Source organism: Schistocerca gregaria, chromosome 4, assembly GCF_023897955.1.
Source record: "Schistocerca gregaria isolate iqSchGreg1 chromosome 4, iqSchGreg1.2, whole genome shotgun sequence".
Classification (NCBI taxonomy): Eukaryota; Metazoa; Arthropoda; class Insecta; order Orthoptera; family Acrididae; genus Schistocerca; species Schistocerca gregaria.
In genome coordinates this window covers 381,333,284-381,345,768 of record NC_064923.1, presented here as the reverse complement: position 1 = coordinate 381,345,768, position 12,485 = coordinate 381,333,284, and the positions used below count along the sequence as shown (strand labels likewise).

Below are 12,485 nucleotides of genomic sequence, written 5' to 3'. Positions count from 1 at the left end.
AAAACTATGGTTTGGTCGTTTATTTAAGTAGTGCAAACTACGTACTAAGTGTCTCAGTAGAGCGTTCTTTCCAATGTAGGGAGCAATTTCGTATAGTAAGTTAATGACGTAGTTGAAGATTTTAAGTACTATTGGATCACCATCATCAGTGTCACATACGCTTGGTCTGTGAGAATCTGCTAACGGGCTGAGAACTTAAAGTACAGTGTCAACGCAACATGTTGTGATGAAGATCTTTACATCACCTTCTAGTATTATCTACAGTTTCCACACTGTGATAGCTACAGGTGTTGCTACTCGAACTGTATACTGTCTGCAGTAGAGGTGGAAACAGGATATTTGCTCATAATCACTACACCCACAGTTGTACTGTTTACATAGACCAGCGTGTTCTGTTCGTTACTACATCGCTCACAGGAAAGGTACATGGTGACAAACTTAGTGTATGTAACTTCACGTTAGTAATTATACGATTGTCCACATAATTAGACTAAATAATGACATGCAACACTTCAGAGCTAGATCCAAAGGAAATAAATGGCCTTGTACGTAAAAAGAGGAAGTTCTTGAAAAAATTTAAGGTCTGCATCAGTCTGGAGCCGCGCGACCGCTACGGTCGCAGGTTCGAATCCCGCCTCGGGCGTGGTTGTGTGTGATGTCGTTAGGTTAGTTAGGTTTAAGTAGTTCTATGTTTTAGGGGACTGATGACCTCAAATGTTAAGTCCCATAGTGCCCAGAGCCATTTGGGTGACGATAAATTAAATATTAAAAGTCTCATTGTTCATTTAAAAGTTTATTGCTGTCTTCATTATAATTTGTTTGGTGTTTAGTTCATTATTTAAGACTTTCTTTAACCTTTATTTAAAGTGCAAGGATATCAAGAATGACGAATAGCTTTTGTTGGAGTTAGCAGACATCTTGCTCTAAATCTACGTACTGGGTTCCGAAGATGTCGTAGCTAGCAGCTATTCCGCTAAAATTTCCTTTGTCTCTTGTAATCAAGAAATATGTTTTACTTGGCCTCACAGAATCAAAGGAATCTGTATAGAGCCTTACTTGTCCTCTTAGATACAAAGGCGGCTGTATAGATACAAGTACTGTTCAGCGATGAGATTTGGATCAACTTGACAGCGGCGGAGGATATCATAAACCTAGAAACGGAACAATAAACTAACTGGCACTGAAGCTGAATTAACATCCGTCATCCTTTAACGGCAGCCAGCATCAATATCTTTATTACACTAATCGAGATTAACCCTCTATACGAGAACTCTCTCATCAGATCTCAAGACAAAAGCGAATCTCTTCATTCCATTAACATGACAAGGAAATTACTCTTCCCGCAGTAGGGCTAGAATTGTTAAGAGCGACGAGCTCTCTCGCAGGCGAGTTGTTTTTCGTGTTACAATAGGTTCTGCTGTTTCTTTGAGCCCTTTAATCCTAAGTAAGATTTACTGTAGTTATTCCCGTTAGACAAATGGAAAATATTGTTTTGTGGTCTTCAATCGAAATTCTGGCTTAAGACGACTCTCCATGCTAGCCTGTAAATGTGTAAGCCTCTTTATCACTGCGTAACTGCTACAACTTACATCGAGTTGAAGATGTTTACTGTAGTGACAACTTGCCTGCCCCCGCCGAAACCAACCCCACTACTTTCCTCCATTACCAACCTGCCAACTCCTTGGCGCAGATCCTTTCTTTTTGATAATGCCTGCTATAATTTTTTCTCTTCTATTCGGTTCGATACATCCGTATGAACTATTGCATTCACCTATATAATCTTCTATATTCTTCTGCACCATCACACTTCAATCGTTTCTACACTCTTCTTATCCGAATACTTCATCGTCCACATTTCACTTCCGTATAAGGCTATACTCCAGACAAATATCTCCAGAAAAGTCTTCGTAATTCTTAAATTTAAATACGGTGTTAAAAAACGACTATTTTTGGGAAATTATTATTTGTACTGTTGACAGACTGCATTTTTCCCTCTTTTCTTTAGCAACAGTAAGTTACTTTGTTGCTCAAATATAAAAAGTAATCACCCATTATTGTCTTATTTCCTAGTCTAAGTACCTCATTGTCGCCTGATTTAATTCGGTTACATTCCACTGCCTTTATTTCACTTTTATTGATGTCGAGCTTACAACTTCTTCCAAGGTATTGCCTGCTCTATTTATGTGATCTCCCAAGTCCTGCGTAGTCTCTGACTAATTATAACATCACCTTACTTTTTCTGGGTTTTTTTCCGCTGAACTTTAACTCTATTTCTTAATTTCCTCTTCGTTGCTTTTACTACTGCTTTGTGTACAGACTGAATAACATCGAAGATAGGCTACAGTGCTGCTTCAAAGCTCCTGCCAAGGTGCAAAACTTGTCAGTCTTGTTTTGAGAAGTTCCTGTACTGTGACTAACAAAGATCACAAGAACTTCGGTGGCGCTCTAACGCTGTTTCCCGCTGTGGTACCTGCCATCGTTGGTAGCTAGTTATTTAGTGATTTACCGGCTGGATCTATCAATGTTGACCGCTAGTTCTCTAGTGACGTACAGAGCGGATAAAACAACTGAGTACTCCTTTAGACGTTTCTGTGTATTCCTGAAGCTCCAGCTTAACAGCAAGAAATTTAGTTTCTTAACAGCCTCCGTTCTGATATCTCATGTGCTCGGAGGTCGATGGCGTGCCATAGCTGTCACTCAGTCTTTAAACAGGACCGCCCTTTCAAAGCGAGGCACAACATGTCACTTCAACCACACCTGACCATCTTCTGTGGCTTTCTGGAAAGTCTCACAATACCCAGGCGTGGCTTAAATGAAATCGTTCTGTCCCGATAGCAGTGCTGCGAAATATTTTAAGAACTGTGGAATAGCAAGTGGCGAATAGGAATGTAAGGACAGCATATTTGAGATCACTGTCTCAACCAAATAGCGGGATACAGTCTTAAAAAGAGCACTATCCTTTTCAGCCTTCACTAAGTCATATAACTCTCAATGCATGAGACTTGGAAGGATCCTGAAGAAGATAGGGCACTCGAACACTTCTAATGGAGATCCTGAGAGACACCAAGGCAAGGGTAAGATTCAAATGAGCACGATTGGAAGTGTTTTGAGACCAAGACAGACGTGAAACATAGAGGATGGTCGTCAGTTTTGTTCATCATAGTACAGGAAATGATGTGAACCTTTTTAAACATATAAACAACAAAGTGGGATTACCAAACCAAATGTGGAAAGACAGAAAAGACGAAAGTGGACAGACTAGCGTTATAGTACGACATGGCAACTAAGATACAAGATGAAGCAAAGAACTAGAAAAGTGAGGTAAGAGAGACACGAGGGCATCGATAAGAAGACAAACATCGTATTTCATTGGGTACTCGAAGTTACTGGAAGACATGTGGCAATGGGTGGGCAGATTTCAGGACCTGGTAATACGTGGGAGTAAAAGTTAATGAGTCAAAACATTATGATCAGGGCCACCGCGAGGCTGTGTGCATATCACATGGTAAGGAAAGTAAATAAGCGGATCAAGGGAGAATAACGAACAAGTCTAACAACCCTATGACATAAGCAACTCTGTAAAAGGGAAAACGTTTTCTGTTTTGCCGATGGGAATGAGCATCTACGAAATGGCAACGCTGGTCGGCTGTGCGCATGCCATGCTCGTGGGCATTTATGGAAGTTAGTTGAAAGACGCTTAAACAAAGAGTAGGTGACGAATTATTAGACGCCTACGGCTCATCACAGAACGTGGTGATCGCAGGCCTGGTCTGTAAATTAAGATGGCAGCTTTCTGGTACAGATCTGACGACAGAGAAGACAGTGCTGGTGCAGGTACAAGTGTTTCACGATACAGGGTTGAGCACACACAGTTGCCATGAAGCTCCGCAGCAGGCGACCCCTTCGTGTTCCCTTGTTGACTCAACGACTTCGTCAAAATACAAAGGCAGCTGGTAGGAGATCATCGAGATTGGACCTTGGATAAATGGAAACGTATCGTGTGGTAGGATGAATAAAGTTTCTTGCTACGCGAAGTCGATGGTCATATCTGGATATGTCATCATATCTCGCCATCCTTGCGAGTGGCTGTTCGAAATTCGCACCACGCTACAGAAACAGGATGGTGACTACTGTTATACTATGGGGGACATGACAGCTGTGTACTAACTGAACATTAATTTGAACAGCCTAAACCGCTACATGCTTCGTGTCTTCGCCCATGACGTTGGTATTTTTGAGCATCATAACTCTATATGGCCAGGATCATCCTACTATGGTTTAAAGAGCATGATAGCTAACCCACGCTAATATCTAAGCCACCAAGTCATACTCATCTGAACCCGACGGTTCGTCTGAGATGGTATAGGGCGGAAGCTCCGCGCCCACAATCCACCGGCTCCTAGTTTCGATATTTACATGCTCTGAGAGTAGAAATCTTGTGCCACATACATATCGAAACCTACCAAGGGCTTTCCTAATCAATATAATCTTCAAGCGCTGTTGTATCGCGTCCCGACTGTCGACCAACACGCTTTTAAGCAAGTGGTCAAAATGTTTTGCTCATCAGTGTATTAAATAAAGAGAAAGACGAGCAGTGAGTGCGTCATTTAATAAGAAAATGAAACAGGTAATTAAGCCTTTCGTGTGATGAGACATACGGTAAAAGATACTGTGTAAGAACAATTCAAGGCTACAGTGAAGAATGCGGTTGCACATGCTACTAAAGCGGTACACTAGAACGTCAACTCGCTAAAGAACTAGATAACGAAGAAGAAAACACGCAAAGAAAAATTACAATTTTGAACATGGCCGATAATGCAGCAACAATAGACGAAATTTATAATATTAATTGAAAATACAGCTCTTCGGTTGCACAGGTAAAAAATTTTCCTCGTTACCTAGGTTTCAACTGCTCTAAGGCAGCCTTCATCGTAAGTAAAAAATTTTTACATTACATACAGTAAATAGTTATGAAATGGTTTAGAGCAACAGTGCTCGCGTTAAAGATAAAAAATATTTGTACATTATAAAATTTTCCTAGGAATGCCCAACTTGATTAAGACGCGCCGCTAAGGGTTTACAGGATTCGGACTATTATTGTTGCACTATAAAGTCGTCATTGACGACAGGAAGTGGTTGTGTCAACAAAAGATAATAATAACTTCCTACTGAGATCTCAACATACATAAATTAGGTGCTGCAAGCAATTAAATTATAATTAATATCAGTGCCAAAAATACGTTTGTCAGATGCCGTTTTGTTATTTCGAAGAACAGGAAGGACATTTTAATCAAGAGACTTAACACCTCGTACTTTCGTGAGCATTTTACACTTCTTGTTGTATGGATTTATATTTTACTTTTAGCAAGCGAAAGTTTCAATCCTTTAATCTCATTTTGACATTGTCAGGTTCATAATATCTGCTTCTCCTCTCAAAATAGCCAGCATCGTCGAAAGAGCATTTCGATAAATGATTGTCTCCTAGCTGGTGACTGCTGAACAGTATCGAAAAGAAATATTGGCAGGCTGTAAAAATTAAATCTCAGAGACACGATCCAATATATTATTAAGTGTCTTCAGTCTCTGTTTCCTCTAAAGAACAACTTCACACACTCTCGCGACATATTAACAAATATAGCAACACGTAACACTGATAATTAAGAAATGATCCAGGTACATAGCGACAAAATCTACTTGACAATACACAAAAATCATTACAGTTGGAAGTAAATTATTTCAACCTCTAAAATTAATGGTTTTTATAAGAAAACACAAAACCGTTGCTGATTCCATTGACTATTGGCGCCGTTACTTTCTCAGGACCCAATCTAAAGATCCTGCCATAAAGGGTTAACTAAGATCCCTTTCCTATGTATATGAATTTTGAAAGATTCTTTTGTCCAATAAGTTTTGGAACATTTCTCATTTTACGATAGTCTTCCTACACTATTCACTCTTTGGATGGTATACAATTTCCTTACTAAACCTCAGCTCAGTATTTACTTTACAGAACAACTAGCATATGTTTAAATCAGGCAAATAATTTAAGAATGTAATTGCAGTACATTTACGTCCATTATCATGTAGTAATGTAATGGACCAAAATGGTATCTCAGCGTCTGTTGCACTTCATGCAGCTGAATGTGTAACGAATTAGCCATAGCAGTATTCGTTCCCATATAGTGTTCAATAAAGGTGTTAAGACATGGCATCAGTGCAAGAAGGTGAATTTATAGTCCTCAAATGGTATTTGCCCCCAAAATACCATTTATTCTTGTAAGATCCATTATTAGTGGAAAACTATTAAAAACTCTTGTTCTTATTTAAAGCACAGTCTGCATTAATACGTAAGTGGTGTTTTCTCGAACAGATGTAAAGTAATCCTCTGAGGCCACATATCAGAACACTGAGACACGCCAGTTCTTCAGTAAACCAGCATACATAAGGAAATGCTGATTCTGAAGTGCATGCTGCTTTTTTTCTCGCGGGTCGTAAACATGGTAACAGAACCGTGCAAAAGTAGTTTGTTTCGCAGTAATGATACGAACTTTGTACTCAGTAACATTGCTGGCAATCGTGCCTCTTAATTCAGTCTTGCCTCTTAATTTAGTGTTCTGATCATATTCAGTTTCATACTAACAGATAGTTTTCTCACCTGCAATTAGTATACCCAAAATTCAGGGTCCATAGCATAAATAAATTAAGCAGTTTCGTAAGAAATATTAGTCAAATTCGTATGTCCACAGTGTAATAATCCTTCGGAGCAAAAGCAGTAATATATCACACAGAAGCAACAGTATGGCGGCAAATTTTACAGGGAGGTGTTCAAAGACATTTCTCTATTAGGGTACTTACATGGTTTAATAACCACTAATAATATTCACAAACGATAACCCTTAACCGTTAACAATTATAGCTTTACGCAGCATTGGCCTTTTCTGTCGTAGCTAAACCTTACACGATGGAATAAACTGTCTCACAGCCGAACAAAGATTTCCCCTCTGCTAGAATGTATATCGATTTAGCTTATATATCATTATGTAAAATTCTAGAAAGAATAAGTCTCCCAGTAATCCTCACGGAGAGTTCACGCAAGGACATCATTAGGCCTAAGTAATATCTCGAAACTAAACACAGTTCCTGCTATTAGAGGAAAATTTTAACACAACACATTTGCATCTACTGCAGCATTGATAACGGAGGTGATCTGACGATAATCTGACGTTTGTTTTTCTAAAGCCAGCACTAGTAACTTTCTGTACAATAGCAAACTATACATTGAGCAGTGAACGCTTGCAAAGCGCTGTAGTGTGATTTTACGAGACTGGGCGCTAAGAGCGGTAAGATCGTTAACAACTTCTTTGCTAATTTGACGCGCTCTCCAGAGAGATGTCCCTTCTAAGTTCGTGGAACATAAATCAAGTTGAAACGACCATCGTGCATATCTCCCTTTCTTCCGTTTCGCCGGTTCCAAGCAGCGCAGACAAGTTTCTTTCCAACAAGGAGTCTGGTTGGATGTCTTCCGCTTCTTATCTATAACCGATGCTTTAAGTAAAACTATTAACTTCGTTTAATATTTGATGTTTCGTTTGAGTGTTCAGTAGTGTATAGAATAATAAAACTTGAAATTTCCTTCATTTTTATGTAAAAACTACTTTGAGTTACTAGGTAAGACCGCATTTCGTTAATTTATTTAACTGGAATTACACACATGCAGTAATTAACCATAAATACTAACCTCCATGGCACGCTACAGATTACTTGTGTTTCGATAGGACAATATTCTACAGCAAACAGTGGCGGATTAAAAAATTTCGCCTCCCTAGGCACACAATATTATATGCGCCCCCTCCCCCCACCCCTCAACACAAAAATATGTTTTAAATAATTGAAGGACGCGCCAGCGGTCTAGTCGCGGTCAGTCAGAATGTAGACTGTAATTGGTGTACGGCAGCGGATAAAACACACTTAAAACTGCATTGTGTCAACACAATCTTCTGCGAAAAGACAACAGAAACGACACAAGGAAAATAAGTTTTCATTTATGGCCTACAAATTTAGCAGAGCGTATAGGAGACAAAGCGTTGTTGTTATACATTTACTTTTAATATGTTCTTTTACACAGAACCGTTGAAAATGAATATAAAAAAGTTGTGTTAATATCTAAAAATTTAAGCGAACGTGTCATACATTAGAAATTAACACATACTTTTACAGAGATGCGTTCAAAATTAAAATTAAACTGTCATTTTACAATCTAATAACTTGAATGTATAGCATATAAGAAAAACACTTTCGGTATTAACATGTGAATCCATAGGAAAACAGAAGAAATGGAAATGAAGTAGAAATTTCGCTGCATGAACTGATAACTAAATGCAGACGAACTGAAATTACTGTTACATAATATTCAGACTAGTGTGGAAAAAATCAGATTAGTTTTACAATCAAACAATTAACGTGTAAAGCATTATGGTCTTTGTAGCTAGATGGTGCATAATAAGTGTACACAATACCTTTAAACCATATAAGGCCTGAACAGTTTTTTACTCCAGCTACTGCTCTCATCATACATCTTTCTAACGGTGTTAGCAAAGCTTTTATATATTGATAGGACAGAACTGAATGACGTTATTTATTTACACTTTGTCTTCTGAGCGTACTGACCGGTAACGTATATCTCCGCGATAACTATACATTTCAGCAGACGCCAAGAATACGCATCAGTTGTAATATACTACACTATTAGTAAGACTTGACTGTACAGCGCCGAGCCGGATGGGTCATTCGGGTATTGTTTAGTGTTGTCGGGCGCCTTCGACGAGGTTTAGTTCCGCGTTATGCCATTGGCAATAGTAAAATAAACAGGTAATATGTAGTTTGTAAATCCAATGAATGTGCTCTAAGTGACTCGTATAGTAAAAATCACCTAATAATCTTATATTTTTAAAACTAATATGAATAAGCAAACAAAGTCACAAGTGAGCAAATTTTGCGTCTTGCTTTGACAGCAGAAAACTCGTTGACCATATCTTCATAGTTTAGACGGTTATCACTTAGGAGGTCGGCTTCGATGTCAATGGATAAGTCTTCGATGTGAATGGACAAGGCGTTCAATCTCTTCTGAGAGAATGCAGAACGTAGGTACTATTTCAGTTTTTTAAGAGCCGAAAACGAGAGTTCTCTTGAACAATTTGTTGGGTTACACTGTGTAACACTGTGTAACACTGTGTAACCCAACTAAAATGTTATGCAGACCAACTGCAAGAGAATTCTGAAATAATGTTTTATTGAGTTAGAAAAGAAGCAAAAAGTAAGATGAGTACCTCATGAAAAAGCACATCCTCGGTGGAAGAGAGAGAGAGAGAGAGAGAGAGAGAGAGAGAGAGAGAGAGAGAGAGAGTAATATCTTCACTTTTGTTCTACCAACCCATAGCATTTCTAGTTTCACCAGCTATCGATGGCACTTAAAAATTACACTCCTTCATGGAAAAAGTCTGTAGTTAGCGGCATAATACGGCAGAAAATGAGCTTTGCCAAATAACCATACGGCAAAGTATCATTTGCTAAAAATATCATTTCGATATCTCAAACTGTTTATGGAATATGAGGAGTGTTGTGAACATTTTACTCTGGCTTTATCGCTGATGCGCGCGATCGCAAATGAGTGTGTTACATCAGATCAGTTTTCTCGAGACTGATGATGGAGACCTCCTAAATCGAAAGAAAAATCAATATGTTAGCTAAATTTCAAATGCAGCAACATATATTGTAATGCCACCAAACGCAACATCGCAGCGAACCCTCTTTTTCATCACAAAGTCTTTCGAATTTCGTACAATGTCCAACTTCCATGAATATATCTCAACAGCTATGACCATTAACGAAATGGTGAGCACATCGGCATGAAGCTGACATACAACACTGTAAGCAATGCGAAAACTAATTTTTTACCGAATAGTTTCTGTAAAATCTCTGGAGAAAAACCGCAGGACGTAAGCCTCTGTCCTGGCGTCACCGACCAGCCGAAAGGGAGCAAACACTGTTAGCCTCCCCCTCCGAACAAACGAATAAACTCGGAATTCCGACAAAGACCGTGGTCGAGAGCTTATGTCTAAGTGTATTTGAATAGTGGAAATGGAATTTTATAGTTAGTTCCTATGGGACCAAACTGCTAAAGTCATCGGACCCTATGGTTACACACTACTTAATCTCACTTAAACAAACTTACGCTCACGACAACACAAAACCCATGCCCGAGGGAGGTCTCGAACCTCCGACGAGGAGCCGCGCGAACCGTGGCAAGGTGCCCCAGACCGCACGGATACCCCAGTGGCCTTTGAATTGTGCCTGTCTGCAACTTAACCTATCCTCTTTACAATAAGTAGCAATCTATCTTTTCCCACACTGTTGATATTCCTTCCTGGAGTTTCCATTGTTTGACACTTAAATGTACGCGTTTCCAACTCTGTCCTGAAAGTATTTGTCTAGAGCAGTGGTTCCTGATAGAGTATCCTCTCCACCCCCCTTCTCACCCCCTCCCCCAACACTCACCATCATTAACATTAGCACATAACAAAACTTTAAAATGCTGAAGCAATTCTCTGCGCATCGCGAGTACTACTACTTCTACAATTACTACTCCGAAAAGAAACCTTTGACATTGCGGTAGACAGTTGTTAAAACAACATGTTTCCTCTGTACCATTCCTTTCCCTAGCGACACTTGCCTTATCGACCCCCATTTAAATCAAACAAGTTAAAATGTGTTGACTAATACTTACCGTTCGTAAATCACTTCATTATAAGACTCTCTGCTTCTGAACTGGCAGAAATGGGAAGACTACAGGCTGCTAAAGCTTTGTGTATGTCCGCTGCTACTAATAATAATCACTTCGCTTACCTGTTTTGAAGCAAATACACTCCTGGAAATTGAAATAAGAACACCGTGAATTCATTGTCCCAGGAAGGGGAAACTTTATTGACACATTCCTGGGGTCAGATACATCACATGATCACACTGACAGAACCACAGGCACATAGACACAGGCAACAGAGCATGCACAATGTCGGCACTAGTACAGTGTATATCCACCTTCCGCAGCAATGCAGGCTGCTATTCTTCCATGGAGACGATCGTAGAGATGCTGGATGTAGTCCTGTGGAACGGCTTGCCATGCCATTTCCACCTGGCGCCTCAGTTGGACCAGCGTTCGTGCTGGACGTGCAGACCGCGTGAGACGACGCTTCATCCAGTCCCAAACATGCTCAGTGGGAGACAGATCCGGAGATCTTGCTGGCCAGGGTAGTTGACTTACACCTTCTAGAGCACGTTGGGTGGCACGGGATACATGCGGACGTGCATTGTCCTGTTGGAACAGCAAGTTCCCTTGCCGGTCTAGGAATGGTAGAACGATGGGTTCGATGACGGTTTGGATGTACCGTGCACTATTCAGTGTCCCCTCGACGATCACCAGAGGTGTACGGCCAGTGTAGGAGATCGCTCCCCACACCATGATGCCGGGTGTTGGCCCTGTGTGCCTCGGTCGTATGCAGTCCTGATTGTGGCGCTCACCTGCACGGCGCCAAACACGCATACGACCATCATTGGCACCAAGGCAGAAGCGACTCTCATCGCTGAAGACGACACGTCTCCATTCGTCCCTCCATTCACGCCTGTCGCGACACCACTGGAGGCGGGCTGCACGATGTTGGGGCGTGAGCGGAAGACGGCCTAACGGTGTGCGGGACCGTAGCCCAGCACTGCGTAGGATCCTACGGTCTTGGCGTGCATCCGTGCGTCGCTGCGGTCCGGTCCCAGGTCGACGGGCACGTGCACCTTCCGCCGACCACTGGCGACAACATTGATGTACTGTGGAGACCTCACGCCCCACGTGTTGAGCAATTCGGCGGTACGTGCACCATGCCTCCCGCATGCCCACTATACGCCCTCGCTCAAAGTCCGTCAACTGCACATACGGTTCACGTCCACGCTGTCGCGGCATGCTACCAGTGTTAAAGACTGCGATGGAGCTCCGTATGCCACGGCAAACTGGCTGACACTGACGGCGGCGGTGCACAAATGCTGCGCAGCTAGCGCCATTCGACGGCCAACACCGCGGTTCCTGGTGTGTACGCTGTGCCGTGCGTGTGATCATTGCTTGTACAGCCCTCTCGCAGTGTCCGGAGCAAGTATGGTGGGTCTGACACACCGGTGTCAATGTGTTCTTTTTTCCATTTCCAGGAGTGTAATACAGTAATTTCTGGACTATGGTGAGAACTAACTGCAACAGCGAGAAGGCATTTTCATGAGATACATTAGCCTACGTGATTTATGTGTCTGAATTTTACTGTCATAGATACATGTCACAAAGTAAGTGTGCAGTGGATGCTCTATGTGAGGAATATAATGTTAATAAGTTCGCTTCATAAGTTGTAACTTCCAGCATATTATATCACGGTTTAATCTTAGTATTTAAAAATATT

The 12,485-nt window shown here is 41.0% G+C and overlaps 1 protein-coding gene across 1 annotated transcript in view; it reads left to right on the top strand.

Moving 5' to 3' along the window:
• Positions 1–12,485, top strand: part of LOC126267542 (hemicentin-2) — a 1,749,994-nt gene that overhangs the window by 536,258 nt on the left and 1,201,251 nt on the right. The window lies entirely within an intron of this gene.